Source organism: Rutidosis leptorrhynchoides, chromosome 2 (assembly GCF_046630445.1).
Source record: "Rutidosis leptorrhynchoides isolate AG116_Rl617_1_P2 chromosome 2, CSIRO_AGI_Rlap_v1, whole genome shotgun sequence".
Lineage (NCBI taxonomy): Eukaryota > Viridiplantae > Streptophyta > Magnoliopsida > Asterales > Asteraceae > Rutidosis > Rutidosis leptorrhynchoides.
In genome coordinates this window covers 522,239,747-522,253,590 of record NC_092334.1, presented here as the reverse complement: position 1 = coordinate 522,253,590, position 13,844 = coordinate 522,239,747, and the positions used below count along the sequence as shown (strand labels likewise).

At 33.9% G+C, this 13,844-nt stretch overlaps 1 non-coding gene across 1 annotated transcript; it reads left to right on the top strand.

The window, feature by feature from the left end:
* Positions 1–201: 201 nt before the first annotated feature.
* On the top strand, positions 202–308 carry LOC139895233 (small nucleolar RNA R71). The gene has a single exon (XR_011775694.1). It is a non-coding gene; the product is annotated as a small nucleolar RNA R71 (small nucleolar RNA).
* The last annotated feature ends 13,536 nt before the right edge of the window (positions 309–13,844 follow it).

Sequence of the window (13,844 nt, the reverse complement as noted above, 5' to 3'; positions counted from 1 at the left end):
TCGGCTCTAGCTGCTTTAGATGATCTAACGATATCTTTTTCTTGGTGCCACTCATGTGAGTGGGAAGCAGTGTTATCAATAATTTTGTAAGCATCAGTTTCGGTTTTCTTCATAATAGAACCACCAGCTGCTATATCTATGTCTTTCCTTGTAGTGATGTCGCATCCTTGGTAGAATATTTGTACTATTTGACAGGTATCTAAACCATGTTGCGGACATCCTCTTAATAACTTTTCAAATCTTGTCCACGCCTCATATAGAGTTTCATTTGGCTTCTGTGTGAACGTAACAATTTCTCCTTGAAGTCTTACGGCTTTAGATGCAGGAAAGAATTGTTTAAGAAATTTTTCAACTAAAACGTCCCATGTATCAATCGCCCCTTCAGGTAACGATTCCAACCAATCTTTGGCTTCTCCCTTTAAAGTCCAGGGAAATAACATGAGATATATCTGTTCATCTTCCACTTCTCTTATTTTAAATAGTGTGCAGATCCTATTAAAGGTACGAAGATGTTCATTTGGATCTTCCTTCGGCGCACCACTAAATTGGCATTGATTAGTCACCATGTGTAGAATTTGTCCTTTGATTTCATAATCTGGCGCATTAATGTCTGGATGAGTAATTGCGTGACCTTGGCCAGTGCGTTTAGCTCTCATTCGGTCTTCCATACTTAAAGGTTCTGTTACTTCCATAATTGAATTTGTTGAATCGGAATCACTAGAGGATTCTAATTTAATGGTTCGTTCCTCAACAATCTCTGTTTGAATGATTGGTGGTTCCGGAGGAAAATTTAATGGTTCAGGATCTATGAATCGTCCCTGAATATTCTCTGGATTCTCAATTGTGAGGTCGGGTTCAAAAAATGGATTATCGGAAATTTAAACTGGAGTACTTGGTCAACTGGATGACGATTCTAAAGAAAAATCAACGGCGGTAATATTTGCTAAATGTCTTGATCTAGTTACAGGTGGTGAACGTACAAAAGGTGGTGAACGTCTTGCTCGGTGCATTCACTGAATATCCTATTAGTTTTTAAAAGGAAAGAAAAATTATATAAGTTATCCAATCAATAGACTTTTCTGATTTTGCCCACATTTCGAATAGCCAAAAGATGCAGCAGAGGGGCAGGATTCATTTGGTCTCAATATAATTGAGGACTGTTTGGCTCCAATAACCCGGTCCACGTACAAATCCAACTATTACTACGAACCAGAAAATTTTGATGTCTATCAATTTAACTACTTAAAATAAATTTTCGTAATTTTAAGAAATTTAGATAAGAAGTAGAATAAAAATCTATGTCCTAAAAACTAGAATGACGAGAAATAAGAAAGAAAAAGAGCGTGTCGGAAAAAGATCGAAAAATAAAAGATCGAAAAAATAAAAGGCGTCGAAAAATAAGAAATAAAAAAGAGTGACTTATAGAACTTAAAAACACTAGACTAACCCAACCTTATTACTATCACTAACTTAAAATTATAATCGCAAATTGAGATTACTAATTGGAATGATAATTGATACATAGTAAAAGGTGTCTAAAAATATTAAAGCTTACAAGAAAAACTATATCCCAAATGGCAATAACTTAAAAAGAAACTAAAACTTAAAAAGGCGTCGCAAAATTCTAAAGTACCTAAATCTTAGTCTAAAGAAAAAGCACTTAAGGGATTTTACGGCAAAGCCTAAAAATCTAGAACTAAAAATAACTATGGCAAAAACTATGTATTAAAACTAAATACGAGCGAAAAATACAAAAAATTACGCTAAAACAATTAAAAAGGGACAAAATATAAAAATATACAAAAAGTTGTAAACATTACAATTTTTATAAAAATATTATTTTTATATTATTTATTTTATAAAACTATTAATTTTACAATTTAATTAAACTAAATAAACTAAATTTATAAATTAAATAAATAAACTAAACTTAATAATAAATTAACAAAACTAATTAGGGTTTTTAATTATTAATAATAATAATAATAATTACGTAATGATGCAGATTAGGGTTTCTGGTCACGTGTCAGAGAGAACTCCGCGAGTCGCGGTTCTCGAAGCTGGAAAACTCCGCGAGTCGCGGGGTTTTAAATTTCAGACGTGTACCAGGCTAAAATCGTGCGTTTCAGTTTTTTTTTTTTTTATATATTCTGTTTTCTGTTTTAAAATCTAAAATATTTATATAATAAAAACTTATATTTAAAAACTAAAATAAAAATAGAACTACTTTATAATTTTAAAAATATCTTAAAAATAGATTTATATATATATTAATTTTTTTTAAATAAAAATATTTAAATAAAACTTATATTTTTATAAAATAAAAATAAAGAAACTTTATAAAACTTAAATATTTGACAAAATCTTAAAAAAATATATATAAATTTTTGTTTTCTTTTTATATTTTCGAATAATAAAAAACGTATTTTTATAAAAGTGAATTTTAATAAAAGTAAACTAAAAATAAAAATCTTTTTTTTAAATATTTAGCGTTGCGCTTTCGGTGTTTAAGAGTTCCCCGGCAGCGGCGCCAAAAATACTTGATGTCAAAGCTAAGGGGTATAAAATACTATTAAATTTTACAAGGAAATACTATTAAATACGATATAATTTTACACAAGATATTTATTTATTTATAGAATGGATATACTTAAACCTTGCTACAACACTTATAGGTAGTGTACCTAATCGTACAGTAGTGTAGTTTTTAGTAAGTCCGGTTCGTTCCACAGGGAATCTTTTTCACAAAGCTTAACGCTATATTAGTTTAAATTTATAAAAATACAAATATATATATAAGTAATATTATTATTATAAAGGGGGGTTTTTACCGTTTAATGACCGGTTTGTCGATTTTAAAACTTTAGTCGCAGTTAAAACCAAATGTAAAATATTAAAAGGACTTTAATTTAAAGATTAAAGTAAATAACGATAATGAAATTGTGAATAATAAAAGTGCGATAAAATAAACTTGCGATAATTAAAAAGTACGATAATTAAAAGTGCAATTAAATACAATAACAATAAATAAAAATGCGATAATTAGAAGTGCAATTAAATATAAAATAAAGGAAATTAAATATGAAATAAAAGAATTATGCTTATTTAAACTTCCGTAATCATGATGTTTGACGTGTTGATTTTAGTTTTATGCCCATGGGTTAATTGTTCTTTGTCCTGGATTATTTAATATGTCCATACGGATTTGTCCATAATAGTCCATCAATCATAAATATAAAGAGCGAAAGCCTTCGTCAAATTATTCTTATTCCCGAAGTCAAATATTTCAACTAATTGGGGATTCGAATTGTAACAAGGTTTTAATACTTTGTTTAATGAATACACCAGGTTATCGACTGTTTGTAAACCAAGGTTTTACTACTTTGTTAACAATTACACCAATTACCCTTGAATGTAATTCACCCCTGTTTCAACAAGTCTATTAACTATTAATCCAGTTCCGTGTCCGGTAAAATGAATAATTATTGGTATTTATAGATATCCCGCCCACCGTACCCAGTCAAGTGTATGTGGTTATATATAAATACGTCGAATTATAAGTTTGTATATTAAATTAACAAGGTATTGTTTAGTTAATATAAAACCCATTAATAACCCATAGCTAATTTCCACAAGTGTCGTTCTTTTATCCAAACCCCAATTATGGTACAAGGCCCAATTACCCAATTTTAGTAATTAGCCCAACATCATGATTACTTCGGATTAAATAAGCATAATAATAACTTAGCTACGAGACATTAAATTAAAAAGGTTGAACATAACTTACAATGATTAAAAATAGCGTAGCGTTACACGGACAGAATTTCGACTTACACCCTTACAACATTCGCTAACATACCCTTATTATTAGGATTAAAATTAAAATTAAAATTAAAATATAAATTATAAATATAAATATTACGTATATAGATAGAGAGATTGATATATTATGTGTATTTTTTGCGATCAGAATTCGTTTGCTTTTATAGGGAGTTTCAGTTTTTGGGGCTCCGCGACTTGCGGCCCTTTCCTTCTTCAAACTCCGCGAGTCGCGGAGTTTGTAATTACAGCTCACTCCATTTTGGCTCTTTGTTTACCGACGGTTTATTATATAAATATAATATATATATAATTTATATAATTAATTATATATTATATTATATTTATATACATAGTTAACTTGTAATTTTTAGTCCGTTGCATCGAGCGTTGAGAGTTGACTCTGGTCCCGGTTCCGGATTTTCGAACGTCCTTGCGAACAATTTAATATCTTGTACTTTGCGTTTTGAATCTTGTACTCTTGTAATTTCGAGACGTTTCTTATCAATAATTGGAACCTCTTTGATTGTATTTTGTACTTTTAAGCTTTTTGGTCGTTTGCGTCTTCAATTCGTCGAATCTGTCTTTTGTCTTCACCTTTTATTATTTAAACGAATATCACTTGTAAATAGAACAATTGCAACTAAAAGCTTATCTTTCTTGGGGAATAATGCTATGAAATATATGTTCATTTTTAGCATTATCAGTGTCGACTAAAAATAAATATTTGATCAATGTCAAATTTAATTATATATTACGTATGGATAACAACTCTATAGTCAAATTAGTCAATTCAGGTATGGAAATATGAGGGTTGTTATAGTACCTACCCGTTAAAAGAAATTTCGTCCCGAAATTTAGTTGTTGCCATCAACCGGCGTGGTTCGTACATAGACGAGGATATTTACTTTTTATTTGGTTTTCACGTTCCCAGGTATGCTCGGGGCCTTGCGTGAATTCCAACGGATAGAATATTGTTCTGTTTCAAGAATTAAAATCATACAAACCATAATTTCTACAAGTTCTTCTACGAAGTGCATTTTATTATTAATGCGGAGATCATTCAAAATGATGATGTTATACAAGTCATTTCAGTAAATTGGATATATAAAATGTGTTATGAATAATATCGAGCTCATTTAAACCTTGAGCGTTTATGCCACCACGCTAGGGTAGACAAAATAGAGAGGAGTTCATGAAAATCATAGTTGTGAAATTTGATAGAGATTGTCATTCTTTACAACAAGAATGATGAATATGAGTTGAAAATATTGTTTTATCAACATTGGGTAATATGGATAAAACGATTCGATTATAGGAAGAGTATAAATGAAGTTATCTTAAAAGTTTGAAATAAGAAAATATCAGTTTGCCTTAACTTTTGACATAATTAAAGGTGATTTCCGGAATTCAAGGGATTTAAAGGAAATCTTTATAATCTGTATAAGATTTGATTCTCCGGTAATTAAGGAAATTAAAATTGCCTTGATTGTTGTGTCTAGAATTTTGCTATAAATTAGCTTCGTCTGTTTCATTATCTTCACCACTTCTATACTTTCATTCTCAATTCATACTTCCAAAGATTGTGAAAATGTTCCATCCAGTTCTTATCCTGGATATTTTTCTGACTATCGTTTCTGTCATTCTTCTTTTTCATTTACCCCCAGAGGAATCTGTTTACTTCTACAATTACCTTGGGGTTATAGTGTTTTTAATTCTTCCGTGTTTTTATGTTGCTATACGCATTGATATACACGGTTTGTAATTTCCGTGTTGTTATCGAGCTTTATATTTTCCCTTATATGTCGGAGCTCTATGCTCTTATTTTTCCTTCCCGACTTCAAGTCAAGCGAATAATGGTCTAGAATTCGTAGGTATGGAGTTTCGAATGATCATAATATACAAAGCAGAAGGAAAGGTAATAGCACGATTTGATTTGTCAAATTACTAGAATTACTAAGGATAGAACTATCAAGAATATATGTTCTTGATATGTTCAGAGGTTAAGTAGAATGTAAAAGTCATGTAACATGGCAAATAATGATTATAAAGTCTATGAATCATCATCTTCCATTAAAAATTTAGCATGACTTACTGTAATATAATCACGTTGGCCTGACGTCATTATATGTCATAACCCGTCCTTAACCATAAGAACGTGTTAGATAACGTATGATTTCATTGCGAGGTATTGACCTCTATATGCGACATTTTTAAAAGAAAAACTGCATATATTATACATTACAAACCATGATCCTTATTTTTGATACAAGCTTTGGACAAAATAAAGATGATTATCGTTTAGCGATAATCTTCGACTTACAAACTTTACAAATGATAATAACAACCCGATTTCTAGCATATTTTACAACACAAGTTCTTGGATATGCAGTCTTATTTTTGACACAAATATGCGTACGCAAGATTCTGCTTAGATTCAACATGATGCAGCGGAAGCTTCTAATTATCACCTGAGAATAGACATGTTTAAAACGTCAACATAAAGTTGGTGAGATATAGGTTTAATGCCGGCAGCGATATAAATATAGACCACAAGATTCCATATATAAACATTTTAATAAAAATATTCTAAGTGGTTGAGCACTTGGTAACCATACTTAACATTTAATCACGTCGCATATTCCCTTTATTATGAAATCTTACTACACCGTACCAAGTGTAGTCACGAAACGAAGTACTGTGCAACCGTTGAATACTGGTCGTCCAGTCCGGTTGGGGTTGTCAGGCCCGATAGATCTATCAACAGGATTCGCGTTTACAATACCGCTGTAAATAACAGTTACCAAGCTACAGGGAAGTATGCCAGTGGTACAACTCAACGTAGAATATATTTTTCAGTTACTTGTGTCCATAACGTAAAACATAAAATACATGTATTCTCATCCCGAAATATTTAGAGTTTAAAAGTGGGACTATATACTCACTCTTGTCTTGATGATATAAATAATTTGACTCGGTCTTCCGGTTGATATCACGAACCTATCCATATATAATATATCAATATGTTTTCATTTTTAAACAAACGTTATAAATATATACTTGTTATACTTTTAATACTTTGAATAATTCCTTAGTCCGTAGTTAGCAGTCCGATGTTAGTAATTCAATTTTAATGGTTCATTTTTAGATGTTTAATATACCCGCAATGAAATAAATAAAACCCCCAACGAAATCAATAAAACCCCATCGTATATGTGTTGGTCGAGATTAATCTTGACCCATGGTACCGGTGTTGTCAAATGACGTGTTGCGTACATAAAGTACCGGTGTTGTCAAATGACGTGTTGCGTACAATCATGGGATCTTATGATTAATCTTCTCGTGTTGTTTACGGGTGATCCTGAACCATATAAAATTGAATTATAAGTACATATATATAAAATATCATGTTATCTTAGAAATATGTGATTTATATCATTTTTTTCCAATTGATCCCGTAGTTGAAATGATCTAGGATAACCAATTTTGTTTCGGTCATAGTTTCTTCGTTACAAATCCGTTTTCGTTGATTCAAATTGCCATCTTCTTGGATCGAGTTCTTCTTTAAGACTATGAACTGTAAATACCTTGGTTTGTATTCAAAATCATACGGCATAAGTGAAACATTAGTGAAACATATGAAGTTAAACATTTTTGTTACAACAAAATCATTTAATGACCATTTTTCTAAAAATACTTATACTTTGAAAAACCAAGTTTTACCTTGTTAAATTAGCATATACATAAGTTATATTACAGGTCTTGAAGTATTTTAAAAGTTAAGTTAGAAGGATCTATTTAGTTTGCAAACAAGTTTGAAAACATTCAAACTATGTTCTTGTTGTTAAACTTTTGTACCACAAAATAAGATAGCTATATATATATGAATCGAATAAGGTTATGAACATAGATTCTACCTCAAGTTCCTTGGATGAAGTTGCTGTAAGAGAGAAGTAAGAAGCTAGAATCACAAGGGTGATAGAAGTGGATGAAAGATTGGAAGTAAGTTGGTGTTCTTGGAGGGTTTTCTTGAAGTGTTTTTGTATGGTTTTCTTATGGTGTTTTAGTATGGTTTTTGAAGCTAGATCTTCTTGGAAACTTTGCTGAATTGATTAAGGGTTTTAAGGCTTCAAAGTATGTGTGTGTTTTGGCTAGAAAGTTGAAGTAAAATGAATGAAGATGATGATACATATAAAGGCCATAAAAACTTGGCCATGAGGAGACAAGACAAGGTTTTCTCTTGTATTTTTGTATAATAATTCATGCATGCATCCAAATTCCAATTACCTTGCTCTAAGGGCAGTAACAAGGGTGGGTTAGGTGGTGATTTGATGTGTATTTACTATTAGTAAATACGTATAGAAGCTTGGTAAGATACGAGTACAAATACTCTAGGTATACGTATAGAAATTTTGTGAAAAATGGAATGAGGATTCAAATATAGCTATCTTTTGTGAATACACTTATATGATTTTATGTATTTAAGTTCTTAAAAGTGATTAAATACATTACTTATACGATATATGTATAAACATTATAAGTCTTAAGTATTTATGTCAAATAACGTTACGTATAGTTATCGTTTTGAAAACTTAAGTTAGTAGTTTCAAAATACACATATAACTTGTTGTTATTAATACAAAATGAGATATTAAAACATTTATTAATCATGTTAAATATGTATATATACATTTATATACACAAACGTATAATTATCATATATTGTATAGTTCGTGATATCATCGGTCAAACTAGACGGTCAAACGTTGTGTAAAACTCTTTTCGGAAATATAAGTCTCGACAATTTGGATTGCTTATCATGTTGGCAAGGTTTAATTTATGTAAATATTAATCTTATAAGTATAGTATGATCGAAAAAGTGCGGGTCGTTACATTACCTCCCCGTTAAATAAATTTCGTCCCGAAATTTTAAAATTGTACCTATTTTGCGTCATCGAGAAACAAGTGCGGATACTTTCGTTTCATCTGATCCTCGCGTTCCCAAGTAAACTCGGGACCTCTTCTAGCATTCCAACGAACCTTAACAATCGGTATATTACTCTGTTTGAGCTGTTTAACTTCACGGTCCATGATTTCGATTGGTTCTTCGACGAATTGTAGTTTCTCGTCGACATGAATTTCTTCAAGAGGAATGGTGAGGTCTTCCTTTGCAAGACACTTCTTAAGGTTTGAGACGTGAAAGGTATTATGTACTCCGGCGAGTTGTTGCGGTAACTCGAGTCGATAAGCTACCGGTCCAATGCGTTCGATGATCTTGAACGGGCCTACGTACCTTGGGTTCAGTTTACCCCTTTTGCCGAAACGTATTACACCTTTCCAAGGTGACACCTTTAGCATAACCATGTCCCCGACCTGAAACTCTAATGGTTTCCTTCGAACATCGGCGTAGCTCTTTTGGCGACTACGGGCTGTTTTCAATCTCTCCTTGATTTGTACTATCTTCTCGGTCGTTTCATGTATGATCTCGGGACCAGTTAAATGTCGATCTCCTACTTCATTCCAACAGATAGGAGATCTACACTTCCTTCCGTACAATGCTTCGAATGGCGCAGCTCCAATGCTCGCATGATAACTATTATTATACGAGAATTCTGCTAACGGTAGATATTTATCCCATCCGTTTCCAAAATCGATCACACATGCCCTGAGCATGTCTTCGAGAGTCTGAATCGTTCTTTCACTCTGTCCATCGGTTTGTGGATGATATGCGGTACTCATATCCAACCGAGTTCCTAGTGCCTCCTGTAGTGATTGCCAAAATTTTGAAGTAAATCTACTATCACGATCGGATATAATGGAAATAGGTATTCCATGCCTTGAAACAACTTCCTTTATATACAATCGTAATAGTTTCTCCATTCTATCTGTTTCCTTTATAGGCAAGAAATGTGCAGACTTGGTGAGACGATCAACAATCACCCAAATGGTGTCGTATCCCCAGGCAGTCTTTGGTAACTTTGTGATGAAATCCATGGTAATACCATCCCATTTCCATTCTGGGATTTCTGGTTGTTGAAGTAACCCTGACGGCTTCTGGTGTTCTGCTTTGACTTTGGAACAAGTTAAACATTCCCCAACATATGTTGCAACGTCTGTCTTCAAATTAGGCCACCAATAATGCGTCTTAAGATCTTGGTACATCTTTCCAACTCCAGGATGTATCGAATATCTTGTCTTATGTGCCTCGTTCAATATCAACTTCCTTAATCCACCCAACTTCGGTACCCAAATACGATTTGCAAAATATCGAATTCCATCTTCCCGCATAACGAGTTGCTTCGCATACTTCTTCATTATTTCATTTCCTATATTTTCTTTAGTAAGTGCTTCTCGTTGAACTTCTTTGATTTGTGAGTTGAGATTCATGCGAATTTTTATGTTCATCGCTCGTACTCGAATTGGTTCTCGTTCCTTTCTGCTTAGAGCATCGGCCACCACATTCGCTTTCCCGGGATGATAACGAATTTCACAATCATAGTCGTTTATTAACTCGACCCACCTACGTTGCCTCATGTTCAGCTGTTTTTGATCGAAAATATGTTGAAGGCTTTTATGATCAGTAAACACAGTGCATTTAACCCCATACAAGTAGTGTCTCCATATCTTCAATGCAAACACGACTGCTCCCAGTTCTAGATCATGCGTCGTATAATTCCGCTCGTGAATCTTTAATTGTCGGGATGCGTATGCAATAACTTTCTTCCGTTGCATAAGAACGCAACCAAAACCTTGTCGCGAAGCGTCACAATATATTTCAAAATCATCGTTCCCTTCTGGTAACGATAAAATAGGCGCCGTAGTCAACTTCTTTTTCAGTAATTGAAATGCGTTCTCCTGCTCCGAGGTCCATTCGTATTTCTTCCCTTTTTGCGTTAATGCTGTCAACGGCTTAGCTATTCGGGAAAAATCTTGAATAAACCTTCTATAATAACCGGCTAAACCCAAAAATTGGCGTATCTGCATTGGTGTCTTAGGAGTCTCCCATTTTTCAATAGCTTCAATTTTTGCTGGATCAACCTGAATTCCTTTGCTACTAACAACGTGGCCAAGAAATTGCACTTCTTTTAACCAGAAAGCACATTTAGAAAATTTAGCATATAGCTGTTCTTTTCTCAACAACTCTAATATCAACCTTAAATGCTGCTCATGCTCTTGCTCACTCTTGGAATAGATAAGAATATCATCAATGAAAACGATAACAAACTTATCTAAATATGGACTACAAACTCGATTCATGAGGTCCATGAATACAGCTGGCGCATTCGTCATTCCAAACGGCATGACCAAAAATTCGTAATGACCGTAGCGTGTCCGAAAAGCAGTTTTCGGTATATCTTCTTCTTTGACACGTAATTGATGATAGCCCGATCTTAGGTCAATTTTCGAGTACACACATGATCCTTGGAGTTGATCAAATAAGTCGTCAATTCTCGGTAGTGGATACCGATTCTTGATAGTTAACTTATTTAATTCACGATAATCTATACACATTCGGAAAGATCCGTCTTTCTTCTTGACGAACAAAATTGGAGCTCCCCACGGTGAAGTACTTGGTCGTATGAATCCACGGTCTAGTAATTCTTTTAACTGACTTTGAAGTTCTTTTAATTCGGACGGTGCAAGTCTATATGGCGCACGAGCCACTGGTGCAGCTCCTGGTACTAAATCTATTTGAAATTCTATAGATCTAAATGGAGGTAATCCTGGCAACTCTTCCGGAAAAACTTCAGGATAATCTCTTGCCACAGGCACGTCATTGATGCACTTCTCTTTTTCTTTCTTTTCGACTTTATTAACATGTGCTAGAATAGCATAACATCCCTTTTCTAAACACTTCTTGGCTTTCAAATAGCTAATGAGTTTTAACTTTGAGTTACCCTTCTCTCCATAAATCATCACCGGCATTTTATCCTTACAAGGAATGCGAATTGCCTTCTTGGCACACACAACTTCAGCTCCTACTTTGGACATCCAGTCCATGCCGACTATTACATCAAAACTTCCTAATTCTACGGGTATTAAGTCAATTTTAAATGTTTCTCCGGCTAAATTTATTTTACAATCACGGCAAATTTTATCGGCTTTAATTAGTTTACCATTAGCTAACTCAATCATGTACTTAGCATCTAGAGGTAATGATGAACAATTCAATTTAGCGTAAAAGCCTCTACTCACGTAACTTCTATCGGCACCAGTATCAAATATAATAGATGCGGATAAGTTATTAATGGTAAACGTACCCGTAACAAGCTCCGGGTCTTCACACGCCTCTCTAGCATTAATAACAAATGCTCTTCCACGTGCAGATCCATTATTCTTCTCTGGATTCGGACACTGGCTCTTATAGTGACCTTGTTTTCCACACCCATAACAAGTAATGGTAGCCAAAGCAGTTCTATTTGCATTGGTGGCAGGAGTCTTGGTACCATTTGTATTTGTAACGAGAGCCCTACAATCTTCAGCAAGATGACCCTTTCGATTACATTTGTTGCATACCACATTACAGTAGCCAGAGTGATGTTTGTGGCATCGGTTGCATAAAGGATTTTGTCCTTTGTAACCAAAGCTTGAACCACCACCTGCACCTTGTATGGTTTCTTGTTTCTTAAAAGATTGTTGTTGGTTACCTCGATCATAATTTCCATTCCACTTTCTTTTGTTACCTGATACCTTCACATCAGTATTGGATGCTTTCTTATCCATGATGACCTGATCCATTAGCTCGTTTGCCATGGTTATAGCTTCATGAATTGTCTTAGGTTTCGATGCTGTAACGTTTGCCTTGACCTTTTTGGGCAAACCATCTTTGTACATTTCAATCTTCCGTTCTTCGGTTGGAACCAATTCAGGACATAGCAAAACTAATTCCATGAATCGCTGATTGTAGTTGGTGATTTCAGTACCAATAACCTTCAGACTTCGTAACTCATCTTCCAACTTCCTAACCTCGTTCCTTGGACAATATTCGTTGATTAACATTGTTTTGAATTCTTCCCACGGAGTATCATAAGCTACATCTCCTCCTACAGCCTTCACATAATTTTTCCACCACGTGAGTGCACTATCTTGTAAAGTGCACGATGCATACTTGGTCATGTCCTTTTCAACACAACCACTGATTTTAAACACAGTCTCCATCTTTTCTATCCATCGGGTTAAACCGATCGGTCCTTCTGTTCCACTGAATGATGAGGGCTTGCAAGCTTGAAAAGTTTTGTAAGTGCACCCCACACGAGGATTTGGGTTAACTGCAGCACCTCTTGCAGCCTCGACCCATAACATTCTGTCGTTCACTCGTTGATTGATGAGTTCCTGAATTTCTTGTTCCGTCATTCGGTTCAATCGCGCCATATTCTTCTATAAGAATGAAAAGAAAATAATTATTCACATGGAATATTATAGATGTAGTGTATATTTACAGTACATTATAGCTTATTAATAATATGAACCAGGTATTATTATAAAAGCCTTTTCTTCTTATTAGCGTTTTATAATTATATCTAGGGTAGTACCTACCCGTTAATGTCCATACTTAATAGCTTAGTACAGAATCAATTACTACCATCTAAATAATACTTAACCATGGAAAATTATTGCATTTCACACTTCACTATTTTACATATGCTTATCTTATATCGAACATTAAGCAAACCACACTAATAATATTATACAAAACATTATATGATCCCATGGTTTAATACGGCAGCGCATCGTTTGGTCTATTTTCTAGGACGTTTAGGTTCAAGGAATGGCCTAACGCTTATCCTAGATGTCTGCCTATATTTTGGCTGTGGGGCTGAAGAACTGGATGCCGGGACAGCACGAATAGGAATAGCGGGAATAGGGGTGGTAGTGTTGAGTGGAATTGGTGCCACGTCATTCTCACTAAGTTCGGGATTTGAATTTTCTAATTCATTCGCTTTTCGTTTCTTTCCTTGATCGAATTTTTCTTTCGTAATTTCTAGTATTTCTTCCTCGGGTTCACTTTCTTCTTCGGGTTCACT